At 43.8% G+C, this 16,323-nt stretch overlaps 1 protein-coding gene and 1 pseudogene across 5 annotated transcripts in view; both read right to left on the reverse strand.

The window, feature by feature from the left end:
• The window catches only part of GMDS (GDP-mannose 4,6-dehydratase), a 484,495-nt gene that overhangs the window by 138,586 nt on the left and 329,586 nt on the right, over nucleotides 1-16,323 (reverse strand). The gene's annotated exons all lie outside the window — the stretch shown is intronic.
• On the reverse strand, nucleotides 8,435-10,223 carry LOC309638187 (small ribosomal subunit protein uS2 pseudogene; annotated as a pseudogene). Its single transcript has one exon. The product of its transcript is annotated as a small ribosomal subunit protein uS2 pseudogene (transcript).

The following is a 16,323-nucleotide window of genomic DNA, read 5'->3' on the forward strand; positions in this document are numbered from 1 at the left end:
AAACGACACTGGATGCTATCCGGGCTGAAACAGGCACTGACCTTAAAGAGCAATGTCGCAGTCACTGCTAATAACAAACTTTGAATTTGGATATTTAAGCAAACTCTGTTAAACAAAGACCCATATTCGCTTAAATAGAAAAACTGAGATGCAGTAGCACATAAGGAAAGTGAAAACAAAAATGCTGCAACAGTTTCAGTTGATTATTTCAATGTAAAACAAAATCTACTACCTAAAATATTTTAACAACGTAGCACAAGTCCTCACTGAGAATTTGAATTATACATATGTTAAGATCATCTTAGTGAACATACACATGCCAGAGTCTCCAGTTAGCCTGGGGGCCTTGTATACAGTCGGTACTCAATCCCTGTTACTTGACTTGAACTGGAGGATGAGACAGAATTCCATGAGATTAAAAAGAAGAAAGAAGGTTTCTACAAAGCAAGCCTTTTCTAAAATAGGCGTATCTCAAACTAATAGGCAGGAAGCGTATTTAAAAAAATGTTTTTGCTTTAGGTCTGAAAGATTTTCCTTTCCAGCTATAAAACAGCTGAAATCCTGTATCCTCAGCCCAACGTAATTTCACGCCTAATTTATGGAAATGGAAAACCAAAGGACCCTGGGAGGGTGAGGACAGGCAGGAGGGACGGATGGTGTGACACGAGCGGGAGGGCAGGAGGTGGGCTGGGGGCGACCCTGGTAGGGGCAGGCACAGTGAGGGTCCAGCAGAAACTCGTGTTAGGAGGGGAGCAGGGGAGTCGGCTGAATGAACTTACTGTTACCCTTTTCCCCTCCCGTAAGTCTTCTTTTTCCTGATACTGTCTGAATTTGAAACATCTAATTTAATCCGTTGGAGGGCCAGTGTTCCTTTTATTTCCTGTCTGTGCTGAAGCAGTCGCCTGTTTCAATTACGACTTTCCCGGCTCCTCCGTCTCTCGCGCTCCAGCTGGCTCAAGTGCACTTCCTTGGAAGGTAAAATGCACTAACCGTGCTGATCACAGACTGATAGCCTGAGAGCCACAATATTTAATAGCTGCGCTGATAAGTAGGTTTAAAAAAATCCATTTTTGAGCCTAAACAAAAGGATATTATGTAGCTCTGTATGTTCAATTACGATCCAGTTAAATTCTTTTTCCCATTAGGTGGAACTTCACGCAGGCAGCCGACATAATTCAGTGTTAAAGCAAATGTCACCAGCACTGTGGGCTTGAGAAATGCTTCCTCCTGCCTCCCCGTCAGTGCTGCTGACTTGGGACCAGCTTGGTGCAATTATTTCAAAGAACACCACTGTGGGACTGATACGGCCTTCTTGCAAAACCTTGGCTGGCTAAAAATAAGACTGTTTTGTAGTCGAGATGGCAAAAAACGTCTCTGGGCTGTAAACACCAGTCAATGTATTTCTTTTCTGCCTTAGGAAACCACATTTTTTTTTCTTCTTTTTTCCGTCCCTCCTTACTCCCAGTGGAGTTTAATTACAGTTTAATCTCTTTCAGGGAGCAGTCCTGGAGCCCTTATTGTTCAACCACAGTATTATCAAGGCCACAGCTACAATTTATGGCAGAAGGTAGAGGCTCCCCTTAGAAAACCCCCGATTCCCCCACCCCCTGAATAAATACATGCATACATACATACATAAATACATAAATAAACACGCAGTGACGGTATTACCGACTCACACTGCACATTTTTATGAGGCCCTAGAGACGCCAGCCCAATAATTAAAGAAATACCTGCGAGGCGGGGATCAACGCTCACCCTGTTCAACTCTGCTGGGTCAATAAATCTGAAGGAAAACTTTTAAGTTAACAAGACTATTTGGGCCTCCAGTTGCCGAAGTGTTGGGTTACACTGAGGGGAAACGAGGGGGGGAGAGAGGGGGCGAGGTTCTCGGGAGAGAGCCAGCTCTGCACCCCGAGGTGCGGGCAACGCAGTGGGAACTCCACTGTAAGGCCAGGGTGCACACGGTCAGGAGTTGGTTTTTGCTGCTTGAAGCTCACAGGTGTCTGATTTTGCGTGCATATCTTGAGGGAGTTGCTGCAATGCCAGGGCTCCCAGGAAAGAAAAGGATACTGACTTGACCATTCACCAGGAGAACAAAGCCGAGGACAAGATAAAGCCAGGACTCAAGGGTGAGATGGAACGGTCACCAGTACTTGGTTTCCTTTACTGTCTTCGTTCTGTAACTGCTTTATGGCCAGTGGATTAATCAGCTCATTTTCTCTGAGGAAGCAGGAACAATTAGAGTCTTTAATTCAGCTCACAGAGCAAGCTGGCTACCTGGAGGGTTTGCTTTCGCGCATGAACTTGGCTCTAATGGAAGCCTTTCCAACCCCGCGTCCTTCCCCCAGCCCCTCTGGGGCTGCACCCAGACCCCCTCAACCATCCCAGAGGCTGGTCCCCTAACCAGCAACCGTGCCTTGGCCACCTACATTTCTGGGGCCATTCTGCTTTTCTCTCCGTTACTTCAGGGATTTGGGGTGAAAAGCGCTGCTCTGTGCTAACCCTGCCAGTGAATCAGAACTTCAGGGCCAGCTGTCCCCTCAGCTGATCACACCACCCCGAGTCACTAGCTCCCCCACTACCAGAGGACACACAGATCTCTTATTTATCATGAATTGTACACACTTCCACTTGAAATTACAGAAAGTCAAAATGTGCTAAAGTAAAACACAAAGCCAATAAACAGAAAATTCTAAAAACTTACTAGAGATTCACTTCTAAGCCTTATCAATACACATTTTTACATGACAGAAATGTGTTTATTCTACTTTGTGCTTCCCCCAAGCTCTTTACTATCAGACGCTCACTTCCATTGGCAGCTGAAATGCATTGCTCTTGATGTTTTCTAGGCTAAGGTCATCTCTGCAAATTCAAAGGCAGAGAACCCCAGGACCTCAGTGGAATATTTTTCCAAGTGCTTCAACAAAATTAAAACTTTTGTTTGTGGGGAAAAAAAAAAAAGGTCGCCAAGTATCCTGTAGCCAACCTTCTAAAGAAGTTGAGTGGCTTTCTATTTCAAAGAGAAATTAAGACAAACATCTTACTGTCTGTATTAGAGTATCAACTTTCCTCCTTTTTTATCTCATTGTAGGAACTGATGGGTCCCTTTCCTGTCACATAGAACTTATAGCTCCATCTTTACATTCTTAGATTTCCATAAGGTAGCTTATTGGTTTAGCCCTTTGAGATGGTTCAATGTCATGCTGTTTGATTTTATGAAGTACTGATATAGGAAGTGGTCTGAAATGTATGCTTTATCTTTCTTTTTTCTGTTGTGTTCTATATGCACTTAAGTATTCTAAGACACACTGTTTGTTTTCTAAGTAGGGGGAGCATGTATGATTAAACATATGTTCCTGTGTATTGAAAGGGTACACATCCATGCCATTTTGTAAGGCTGTATGGTGTTGTGCTGTATGGCTCTGATGCAGCCCATAAGCATTCCAGAGCCGCAGTTCTCAAAGTGTGATCCGGGGACCCTGGAGGTCCCTGCCTGAGACTCTGTAATTCGGTCTCCAGGGCAAAATTATTTTTCTAATAACACGAGGATGTTGTGCCTTTGCCATTATCCTTCTCTCATGAGTGTGCAGGGGTCCTCCAGAGGCCACCTGAGTTGTGACACTGCAAGACTGTCAGAGCAGATTAGAGAATCCAACTGTCTTCTATTCATCCAGACATTAATGAGATTTTTTTCAAATGTGAAACAATGCTACTCTTCTTACAAATAGTTTGTTTTTAAAAACAGTTATTCTTCATAAAATATATCTACCATGTTATTTTTTTTAAAGAATTAATAAATATCTCTTAAATATCACCATTTTATTTTCTAATATGGTAAATATTGGTAGATACAAGCCACAAAAGCAAAAGTTGCTTGAGATCCTCAACAATTTTTAAGAGGGTGTTAAGGGGAGGGGATGGGGCTCTGAGATGAAAACAGTTCACAAAACTCTGGTCCAGGGCACTTAGGCGGTTTCCAGTTTGGGGCTCCTCTATCGCACGGTTTCAGTTTATATGAAAATGTGGATATTTGTAATTGTGATCTGTGTGTAAAAATATATCTAGATAACCAACTTTGTTCCAAGTCCAAATTAATCCCTTACTTTGGAAGAAGTATTTAGCCATTCAAAAATCAACCTTAGAGCCTGGAAGAGAGTTCTCCCCACTAGTAAAATAGGTCTTAGTATTTGCTTATTTGGGCTACTTAAAATATTGAATACTACACTAAAAGTTCTTATAAATTTAAAACTCTGTTCTTATAAATTGAGATCTTAGTTTTGGATTCAAGAAGCAGATTCCTTTGGATCAGGGCTTATATTGTCAAAGCAATTCAAGTCATTAAAAGTCTCTGAATTTGGGCACGGGTGCCCCATCCATTGTCAAAGGAAACCGTGCGGGCACCACGATCGTCAGAGACCCTGGTCTGTGGGCCCATTTGTAACTTAAATAGGGCTGTGGAAACACCATTTCAACTTGATCCATTTTGGATTTTGGTACAAAAGCCTTCTGTTATTACAGCCATTAGTATGTGCCAGTGACGTATAATGGATTTGAATTTGCCCAGGTTAGAATTTAGGATTCTTACATTTCAAAACAGGAAGAAGGCTCTGTTGATATTTTCACACACTAATACCTATAATCGAAACCTAAGATTTTATTTAAGCAATAGTTATCTTTCAAAAATTGAAGCATAATAGATACCACTCAAATTCACAAATCAGCTAATGGTTCCCTCAGAGTTGAAAGCCACAGTTCACTCTATGTATCTGTCATTGTGCTGCCATCAGGCCTCACCAAGTGCTGACATGCCCAGTCCTAATGACAAATGTCATCTGCATACATGGTCTTCATTTAGACCCGAGAATCTCAATATTGGGGGCTGGGGGCAGAGGTAGTCTGTGTGCTTTGGAAAAGCATGTTCAGTATTTTAGTTGTGTGTGTTTTTTTTTTTTTTTAGTTATAATATTTATTTTTATAATTCAAAGAACAGATTAGAGAAAGTGAGATTCATTGACAGCGATCTTGTACTTACAATGACAGATTTTTACTCTCTTATAAAATCCCTTCCTTGCTTCAATCTAAACCGAAGGGTAGAACCATGGACTGTAAACCCCACAAGAGCAGGAACATGTGTGTGTTTCATGCTGTTTGGCAATGACCATAATGTGAACCCAGTTAAAATTCACTGGAAGAATTATGGATGAAAGAATGAATTTCAAAAACTGAAATATTGTTCTAATTTTTAACAAAGATACCAAAACAATTCAATGGGGGAAAAGGAAGGTGTTTTCAATAAAGCTCTAGAACAACTGGATATCGTACAGAAAAGAATGAATCTCCACCCCTACCTCACACCATGTACAAAAGTAGTTGTAGGTGGATCACAGATCGTGAGATGAAAGCTAACACTACAAAGCTCCCTGAAGAAACATGACCACGGAGACAAGCAGATTCTGGAGAAAGACACAATAACACTAACCTTGAAGGGAAAATGATAAACCAAACTTGACGACGATCAAAGACTGCACGTCAGAGGAAACCACGAAGAAAGCGAAAAGGCAACCAGAGACCAGGCGAAAATACTCCCATTGCACACGGCTGACAGAGGACTTGATTCTACACAATATAAAGGACTCCGACAAATTAACGCAGGAAAGCCAGGAGCCCGAGAATTTTCAGACTGAGCACCATCATTTGTCCAGGGCAGTAGAGTCAGAGCAGCCAGCAGGGAGGAAGCCTGGGCTCATCCAAGCAGCCCTGCTACCTGGTCCCCACAGGAGTGGCGCACAGTTGGTAAAGGAAATGGCAAGAGGCTTCCAGTTTAACCAGGGAGGCAGAAAAGTAAGTGGGAAATTGTAACGGAGCGCGAGACGGTGCAGTGAGAGCCTCGAGGGGGCGTGGCTGAGCACAAGGGCAGCCCTCAAGGTCACAACCTGGTTTCATCTCCTTCCAGTCTTATTTGCATTAGTGCCCCTTGCACATACACACCTGGGTCTCACTTGCCCATCTCTGTAAGCTCTGACACCACTTGCACTAGCGTATGCTGTGTGTGTGGGTCTGTGTCTGTGTGTGTGGTGTGCATGCGTATACAGACCGACCGACCTCTGTGTCCACTTCTGTGTCTCTCCCTCGGGTATATGTAATTAAGTTGAAGGTCCCTGTCTTTTTCTTTTTCAAAGATGATTTTACATCAGTTATTTTCCATGAACACATCTGGTGTTTCTTTAAAGCCTGAATTTACTAAATGCCATATGTAATGAAAGAAGGATTTGTGCTTTTTCAACATAAATCCATTTTATTTTCTCCAGGCTCCTCCTTCTCTACTCAAAGCTGATGACTTCTTAAACCAAAATGGTTGGTCAGAATCCAATCAAGAATATAAAGGCAACTGAATAAATAAAACCATGAAGTAAGTGTAAAATATTAGTGTCCAGACATCCAAGATGTATGCCGCTACTATGAAACTTCCACAGCTGTACCGGCCTGGAGCCCATGTGGTCCCCCAGATTTAACAGGACCCATTACCAGTAAGAGTTTTATTTGCTTAATAAATTACATTCTAAAGCACAATAGCCTAGGTTCATAGCTGTAAAATTGCCAAATATTGTCAATGACCACTCTCTGGTCATAAATAACAAAATAATCTATGACTCATTGGATTTTTGATTCCCAGGGCAATTCTTTCTCACCATTACTCGAAAATGTAAAAAAGTGCCTCTACGTGGCATTTTATGGAGGTTATAAATTACTCAGAGGAGACGACACAGGACAGATTTGTTGGCCAAGTAACAGGAACCAGCCAACCCAGTGTGTAAATTAAAGAGCCGGTGACAAAGACGAGGGCTAGTGAAAGAATTCTGCAATCTAGGGATAGATCAGGGTTAACTACGAAAAGAGAGGAGGGAGTGGAAGGAAAGTGACGCACAAACCACTCCCGGAGCGTTTACGCGACCGCTAGGGGTGAGCTATGAAAATGGTCGGACCGTGGCCTCAAAGAACAAAACTCAGTTATCCTTGGAATACAGTTTACGTTCACAGTCTCAGGGGGGATACTGAGATCTAACAGGTGCCACAGAGATAAACCTGAGATGGTTATTTTTTTTTAACTAATATCAATTTTCAAACTGATTCAGTTGATTAATAGTTCTTCCATTTATTCAAAGAACAGATACTGAGCAGGTGCTGCCTGCCCACCCTGAGGCCAGGGGCCGGGGCACGGACATCAGTCAGGCGCAGCCCTGCCGTCCTGGAGGCTGGGACGCGGGGTGGCCCCGGCCTGGGACGGTGCAGACTGAAGGCTCCTCACCTAACTCGGCCGGGGTGGGAAGGCCAGCTCAGGAGCAGCTGTGCTGGGCACGACCAGCGGGAGGACAGCGGGGAGGCAGGATGGAGACGGTTTTCAGGCAGATGGACCAGAGTGAATAAAGGCGGCCTGGAGAGCCTGGTCTGTCCAGGGAACAGACAGGGAGATGAGGGGGAGGGAAGGGGCGCCATCGCAGGGGTCTCCTCTGCTCAAGGGGGTGAGGACAAGGTCAGATCGGCTTTGGGAAGGTTACTCTCCTTCAGCGCCGTGGCTCAGTGCATCAGGACACTGATGATCGAAGTCAAGCGTTTTTAAACAGAACAATCTTGGAAACTAAAAAGTTATCTTGGTGGCAGTTAATTATGAAAACTAGAACAGACTTGGTTGTCTTCTTTTTACACGCACTGAACACGTGAGAACCCAGTGCTCTTCCTGGGAATCGGAGGTGGCGGCCGCAGCAGGGTGACTCAGGCGGGCGCTGAGATGGGCTGCCTTGTACCGGGCTCGCCGGCCCCTCCTTTCTTCGTGGGGCTCTTTCCCCTCGCTGTTCTCAGGACAACTGGCAATGGTTTAGGACGGTTCTGACAATGTGAACTAGAATCTTGTTGATTAGTTTGTCCCATGCTACGAGGACAGAGTCTAAAAGCTTCTTTTAGTCTCTTATGACTTAGAGGGACTGCTGTGCTGGGTCAATTCTCAGGCCCACTGAGGCTGAAAGGATGAAATAATTCTTTAAAAACTTGCACCTTGTCCGTGGAAATACGTCCTGTTTCATAGGAGTCAACCAAGAACAGAGTCCTGAGGTTTTTCTGGTATTCACTAGGCAGCTATGAAGTTTGAACTGCTCTGAACAGACATGTGGACCAACAAGTGATGCAAGTTTACTATCAGCTAAGTTTCATTCATCTTTATGTCCCCCACAACCCCCACTGGTATTCTGCACTTGGTAGGTGATTAAATACATCTTGTATAAATGAAAGAAATGCGTGCTGCTTTTAATTTTTAGTAGACTATTACATTTTACTGTATCTTCAACATATAAAATTTTATATGTATGATCACTACCAGTATTTTGATCGTACGCAAGTTTTTTTAAACTAGAGACCTCCATGATGCTTTGGGGGACTTAGCGGCAAAGGAGGTATCTGGCCTCTTGCGTGGGAGCGTCCACAGGCATGACCTCTGGGCCTTGCTGAAGGCTGCGGTGCTGCCCGTCGCCCGTGGACAGGAGAACTCCACCTGTGATAACAGCGACTGCTGGTCTGCAGTCCCGTTTTGCTCTCCACCGTTCTCTGAATGAGTTGGATGGTCCTTTTTTTTTTTTTTTTTTGTTAGAAACTGTTTATTTTCCATCCACCTATTTCCATTTTAAGAGGTTGCAGAAGAACAGTTTAAGACCATTCAGTGGTCGTTTCTACCCACTCAGCGGCCTGAGCAGTGGGGTCTTCAGTGGGGAACTGCGGAACAGGCACGGGGGCACCTGCACGCCTTCGGACCAGTCCGCCACCTCCAGCTGAGCAGCAGGGAACTCAGGAGCTGGAGCGGTCCATTCACCCTGAAATCCCTCCTTGGCCACAGCCTTCTCAGCTGCTGCCTGCTCGTCCTTTTCAATCTCTTCAGGGTCTCTGTAGAAGTAAGGTCAGGCATGACCTCCCAGGGGTGTTCACGGGAGATGGTGCCACGCACGCGCAGAACTTCCCAGGCAAGCATCCACCACAGCAGACCCCCTGAGTGAGCTCCCTTGTTGTTGCGTGGGATGGCAATGTCCACATACCACAGAGGAGTCTGTGTCACACAGAGCAGCGGTAGGCAGGTTAGTGTAAGAGGCCTCTGGGAGAGGCAGGTGGTCAGCCCTGGGACCGGTAACCACCGGAAGTCCTGGCTCCCGGAAGGCTGCCTGGGTCTGGTTAGTGAAGGTCCCAGGAGTGAAGCGGCCAGCGACAGAAGTGGCTCCAGTGACAGCAGCAAACTTCAGCCCAGCTCGCTGGCCAGTATTCCTGGAGGATACGACACTGACACCAGCTGGGTTTTCAATGGCAACAGTGGCACGAGCTGCCAACAGAAGCTTCTCCCAGGTTCTCTTCAGATTTATGATGTAGATGCCATCACTTTTCCTTTTGTAGACGTGCTGTTCCATTTGGAAGTCAAGGTTGGTGCCACCTAAGTGGGTTCCTGCTGCAAGGAATTTGAGGACATCCTCCCCCTTCATTTGCAGGACATCGAGGGCTCCGGACATTGTGAGAGCTTCCCTGTAAGTTACGATGCGAATCCAGAACAACGCCGTATGGAGCCCTGCCTGACTGGCGTGGAAAGAAGCTTGATGGTCCTTTGAAGCAAGGACTATATGTTCACATAATCCTCTTTCAATACCTAACACAAATCCACTGAAATTAAGTACCTAATTTTAAAATGTTTTGAGTCCATAATTTTAGAATTAGAAGCTCTGGTGTTCATTCATCTTATTCATCTAACTAATGTTTACTGAGCACCTACTACGCTCCTGGTACAGCGCTGGCTATATAAAAATAACGACATGGAAATCACAGTCAAGGAGGAGAAGAGAATTAGGGTTAAGATATGGGAAATGCTAAAATACAGCTCTGTATACAATGCCACAGGAGCACAGTGGAGGGAGGTGCTGTGCTGAATGGGATGAAAGCTGGGCTGGAGCAACGCTTACAGAGGTCAGATCTCAGCTGAGGACCTAGTAGGATGCAGGGAGCTCACAGCCCGAGAGAGGCCGTGTAGCCTGGGCCAGGTGACGGGAAGGGCAGGGTCACAGGCCTGGCCGCGCAGGGTGAGCTGCGGGACGCCTGGCTCTCCCGGCCACTCATGTGAGGAGCTCATGAAAGGGAGGCTGAAGGCAGCAAACGGGGACCGGGTGACTCTTACTGACGACTTCAGACTTTTGGTAGAGATGCAGAGAGAACCAGAGGTTCCCAGTGGAGCAGCTGTAGAATCTTCCAGGAAATCCAGGAGGAGGATGTGAGGGAGGCGAAGAAGAAAGGGAAGGGAAGGGGGAGAGGGAAAGGAGGATGAGGAGTGAGGGGAGGACACAGAGGGGAAGGAAAGGAGGGGGAGGGAGGGGGAGGGAGGGGGAGGGGGAGGGAGAGGGAGGGGGAGGGAGGTGAGGGGGAGGAAAGAGGAAGGGGGAGTGAAATTATTTTAGGAACGACTATTCCTAAGTCATTCCTATTTTCATCTGATTTACGAAAAAGAAGGAATTCTTATGGGCTTCCTTTTTCATCTGAAAACTTTACATGATGTCCCAGGAGACAGAGAGAATCATAAAATCCCTAAAGAGGTGCCTTGGGAGTAATTAGTTCTAGATAGCTAATAATGGATGGTTGAGAAAACAGAGAAAGCTCCAGAGCTTTTAATAAGAGCATCTTTCCAAGGATTACAACATCCCCACGAGACCCTTAAGAGCTTCAAGTGTAAGAGAAAAAGCAATTCACTGGCCTTCCTTTAGAAAAGAAGTCTCCACTAACTTATGCTCTTCAAATATGATTTAAAGCAAAAACTTGTAAAAAATATTTCTTAGCACAGTCAACTAAACACAGAATTGTCCCATCCTATTGTTCTCTAGTTGGAAACTGAAATATTGGGGGAAAGTCACAGAATAAACTCCATTCATTGTTTAATACAATTAGTAATACTTGGTTTCATATAAAGAAAGGTAGGGACTGGATTATAAATCATACTTGCTTCTCGCGAGCACATTTTGAAAATCTGGCATCACAAACATGGTGCATTGGTGCAGCCCCTGGCTCCGGGGCGACCTGAAGCCTGTCCCCCTTTTTGTGTTTCCATTTTCATGTCAGCAGATCTCACCTGTTGATAAGAACTAATACTGACCACAGAATTGTAAACCCAATCAGAATATCAGTTCTGGGGTAAGAGTCTGACTAAATCTACCTTGGCTACCAAGGGTTTCCAGCTCCCCAGGCCCGGAGGTTTCATTGCCTTCCTCACAGAGACGGGAATCTTCTCACAAAGGATAAGCGCCCACTCCCGAAGGACCGTGGCTAGAAGGGCTTTTTCTTCCTTCTAAAAGAAGGGTACTTTTTGGGACCAGAAAGACTATCAGAACTTTATGGCAAGTCTTGCAATGTTTTCAACGTTAAGACCCAAGATAAGGGTACCTGGGAAAAAAAAGTGCAGCTGCCTTTGGAACATTCAGGGCCCACCCAGGCTGCTCTCTCAAAGTCTGTCCATGTGCCACAGGGCTATTGTGAAGACTTAAATGGTGTAAGGCTCAACAATATAAAAGCTACTTAATGTCTATAGTTTTAAAGAACTCTCAAGTGGAAGATGAGCAGATTTAATTTGAAGGTATTTAATGTTTTTACCAAAAAATCTGTGTGTGTGTGCGTGTGCGTGTGTGTGTGTGTGTGTGTGTATTTCAAAGCTCACATATTGAAACAGTTCTGCTTTATAATTAGAATTATAATTCTAAATTTCATTATACAGAACCAATTAAACAACTGGTATTTATTTTATGATTTTGTAAAATTTCTTGACATTTCAGTTTCTGGATATTTCAGTTTCCAATGAAAAATGATAGGATGAACAGTTCTGTGTTTAGTTGACTTGTACTAAGAAAAAGAAAGATGTTTATTTTAAATCAAATGTGAAAAAACGAGTCACATTTGGGGACAATAGGACACATGCAATAAAACATCATAAATTCTAAGACAAAACATACGTGATCATGCTACGAAATACCCGTCTGTAAAAGGAAATGAATTCTGCTGTGGGTTAGACCCCCCCAAGTGCGTACTACATCTCTTTCAGCATAAAAGGCTGGGACTTGCTCTATCTTGAAATGCTTTAGGATCATTTAAGACATTTTTCCCCAGTGCATATACTGCCTGCAGTAAAAAAGCAATTCATCTAGTTAAAAATTTCCACAATTCACCTCAGGTTTGAGGCAAGTTTAGAGTGTCAGTCACCCCATAAGTAATACGTTTAACCCACCAAGTGATCATGTGAAAATGTATACAGAAAAAGTGATATTTTCACAAAGTAAACATTAGATAACTATTTTTGGAAAAAAAAGTTACGGTAGAAAATCTCAGTGCCTTTGTTTTTGCTGTGAAATTCTCAAAAGAGGCTCCTGTGGTCTGGACTTATTGATCACACATGAAAAGGTACCTGGACAGAGGTGGCAGCCCTGCCCATGGGCTCGAAAGGGGACATTCACTCCACTTGGTGAGTAACACCATGGAATAATCCATTTCTTGGAAAACTAGGAGAAAATCAGCCTGAATTTTTGTTTGTTTTTCTCCTTTGTGATGACTTACATGCTTTGAACCAAGCTTTATTAAAAAGAGTCAGTAAGTTGCTCAAGTGAGATTTAAAAAAATAAACCCACTCCCATTCATGCAAGGTAAGGAACGAGCCTTTGGATTCCTTTCTTTCTTTCTTTCCTCCCTTTCTTTCTTTTCTTTCTTTCTTCTTTCTTTCCTCCTTCCTTCCTCCCTTTCTTTTTCTTTCCTTCTTCCCCCTTTTTTTCTTTTCTTCTTTCTTTCTTTCCTCCTTTCCTTCTTTCTCTCTCTCTCTTTTTCTTTCTTTCTTCCTTTCCTTTTTTCTTTCTAATGAAAAAGAACAGGAGCAGTAAAAGGCCAGGATGAGTGTGCAGATAACTTCCTATTTAATCATTCAGCTCTTTGGACGGCCCCTTATTCTGATGTCCTCTCTCGCTTTTACTCTTGAAAATTTCGCTCACGAGAAAACCCAGACTGGTAGAATATTGCAAAGCAGAGAGAAAAAGGAAGCACTTCAACTGGTAAAAGCAGTCTGTGCATGACACAATACATTTCCCATCTCTGATATGTGGTGTCTGCTAGTAACACCGCTGTCTGCAAAGGAGAAGTCGCTGAGCAGAGGGCCCGCTGTCCCACGGGTATGGGCGCTGAGCTGAGCGGAGGCCTGGCCTCCATCTGACCCTGACCCTGACCGTCATGACCGGTGAGGTGGCCGGGCAGGGCCAGCAATGGCAGAAAAGTAATCACTTACTCCCTGACCCTAACCCATCCCATAGCTCTGAGCACCTACTGTGTGCTCAGCTATGCTCTCGGAGGCATTTACGGGAATTCTGCCACACGTTAGCAGCTTTAATCATCTCCACTCATCTCTACCATCTTAACAGAAATGGTATTTTTATGACGTCCTTCTAGGTGAGGAAAGTGAGGTCCAAAGAGCTTATTTAGCTGTCCTAAATCACATCAACTAAGGACCAGGCTAGGGCTGCATCCCAGTTCTGTCTCATTTCAAAGCTCAGGAACTCCTGATGGCAATATTACAGGGATTCCACAAAGTACCACTGTTAGATTTATTCAGGTGCATTAACCCTCTTCTACAATACAGGTATCCGGGACTTCTCTGGTGGTGCAGTGGTTAAGAATCCGCCAGCCAATGCAGGGGACACGGGTTCAAGCCCTGGTCCGGGAAGATCCCGCATGCTGTGGAGCAACTAAGCCCATGAGCCACAACTACTGAGCCCACGTGCCACAACTCTGAGCCCGCGTGCCTAGAGCCCGTGCTCCACAACAAGAGAAGCCACCGCAATGAGAAGCCCGCGCACCGCAATGAAGAGTAGCCCCCGCTCGCCTCAACTAGAGAAAGCCTGTGCGCAGCAACGAAGACCCAACACAGCCAGAAATAAATAATTAAATAATTAAAAAAATAAAAGACCCCCCCAAAAAATACAGGTATCCAGAGAGGAAAGATGTCAGACTGCTATTGGTAATTCAAAACATTTGGCTGTGTTTTCTATTTTTTTTATAACTTTAATAGAAAAGTAATACATTCTCATTGTAACAAATCAAAGAACACAGAAGTATATAAAGACTTTCTCCACCTCTTTCAAACAAAGTTGAATTCAACCCACTGACCAAGTACAAAGTTTGGCATTTTTCTTTTCATACCGTTTTCTCTGCTCATGCTAACTGCAGCAAATAGATACACACAGACACGTTTTTTTTTTTTAAGTTGCGGAAGCTTTTCTTTTTGTCTTTTGACCACAGGACGCCACTTCCATGGGAGTTTCAATGGAGGAGTGGCAATAGGGTTTCGGGAGACCGGGGAAACTGCCCGAGGAAAGCAGGTCTGGTAAGATTATCAGAGTTACCATGTCATTAAGAAAACATCCTTCTCCTTCCTTCTGGAGCAGGATCTAGAAAGCCAGTCACTGGTGAATTAGCCATGGCCGCACTTAAGAATAGCAGCAGGGCTATGTACACGCTGGTGTCCACACACACCTATGTCATCCACCGCTGCCCTGCACACACTCACACACACACACACGATGCTGCTGACGGCCTGCGATCTGCAACATGCCTTCCCGTCCCAGCACCAATGGGTCTGCATTTTCTTTCAACTTGGCAAGGTTAAAAACCAGACTCGTCATAAGTGTGTAATGTCTTGAACCAAAATAGACTTCCTTAATGATTTGTTTTCTCCAATTTCACCACAAAATGTAATGCAGCCAACAAAAGAACTATTCTTCCCCACGTATAATAACATGTTATTCAACAATCATGCGAGAAAGCCTATACATGAGACTGCCAAGGATCTGAAATGGAGTTTCTAACTGAAATGTTTGGGAAGAAATCTTTTTTTTTATTTTTCAAGTTTCACTCCAAGGCTTTGAGTGAAGTGATATAAATATCTAGGAATATACAGTTTTGCTTTACTACTGTAACGTGTTTACAGAAGTAGTTATGGCTTACTTTATAACATGGGCCACTGAAAACATCAACCATAAAAACATATACAAATACAAACAAGTTCTCAGCAGGCCATTTACTTTGTAGCAGAACCAAGCACATTAACTGCTTCTGTCCTTGTGAGGGCAAACAGCTCCCCGTGAGGCTGCCTGGGGAGCACCGCTCGGCTTTCTGGGGAGCTCACAGCCCGCAGGCCATTCGCTGGGCGAAGAGAAGGGGGAGGGGAAAGGCCTGGTGGATCCTAAAGGAGGTTATAATAAAATGAAGTCATGAGTTTCTTCCTTTTTTTTTTTTTTTTAAGGAGAATGCAAAAGAAAGAAAAATTATAATGCTGTAAAGAGCTAAGAAAAAGGGGAAAAAGTGAAATCACTTTATTAAGTTTCCTGAAATATATAGTTGGTCTTAAAATATGCCTCCTAGTCACCAGCCCAACAGAAAACTACACAAGATGGGGAAACGTAAAATCCCCATCTGAATGCACATTAATGCAAATTCATGGTATAAATATGACAATGGATAACAATATTACCCAAAATCTTCTGGATCTGTTACATTGCTGGGAAACTTAACTGAGTATATGAAAATGTATTAGCCAAGAGAAAGCAGAGCTAATGAATTTTAAAAACTAGAATATCAAGGACAGATTATTGTAATGACAACTTTGAAATGACTCAAAGTTAGGGTTTCTCTAAGTGAAAGTTTTCTCCCAAGTGAGAGAAGAAATGCCACCTGGGCGGTGGTGGTGGGGGAACTAGTACAAGCACACATACACACACACACATATACCCATAGACACACATAGATACACACACATGCACACACATATACACATACATATATACACACACATATACCCATAGACACACACAGATACACACATACATGCACACACGTATACACATACATATACACACACACATACCCATAGACACACAGATACACACATGCACACACATATACACATACATATATACACACACACATATACCCATAGACACACACAGATACACACATGCACACACATATACACATACATATATACACACACACATATACCCAGACACACATAGATACACACACACATACACACACAGATATACCCACATATATAAACACATGCATACACACACTCTATACACACATATACACACATAGATATACCCACATATATAACATGCACACACTATACGCACATGTGCACACGCACATACACACATGCACACACATATACACATACATATATACACACACATACCAATAGACACACATATACACACACATACA

Source organism: Balaenoptera physalus (assembly GCF_965194825.1).
Source record: "Balaenoptera physalus genome assembly, chromosome: 11".
In the NCBI taxonomy this organism is placed as follows: domain Eukaryota; kingdom Metazoa; phylum Chordata; class Mammalia; order Artiodactyla; family Balaenopteridae; genus Balaenoptera; species Balaenoptera physalus.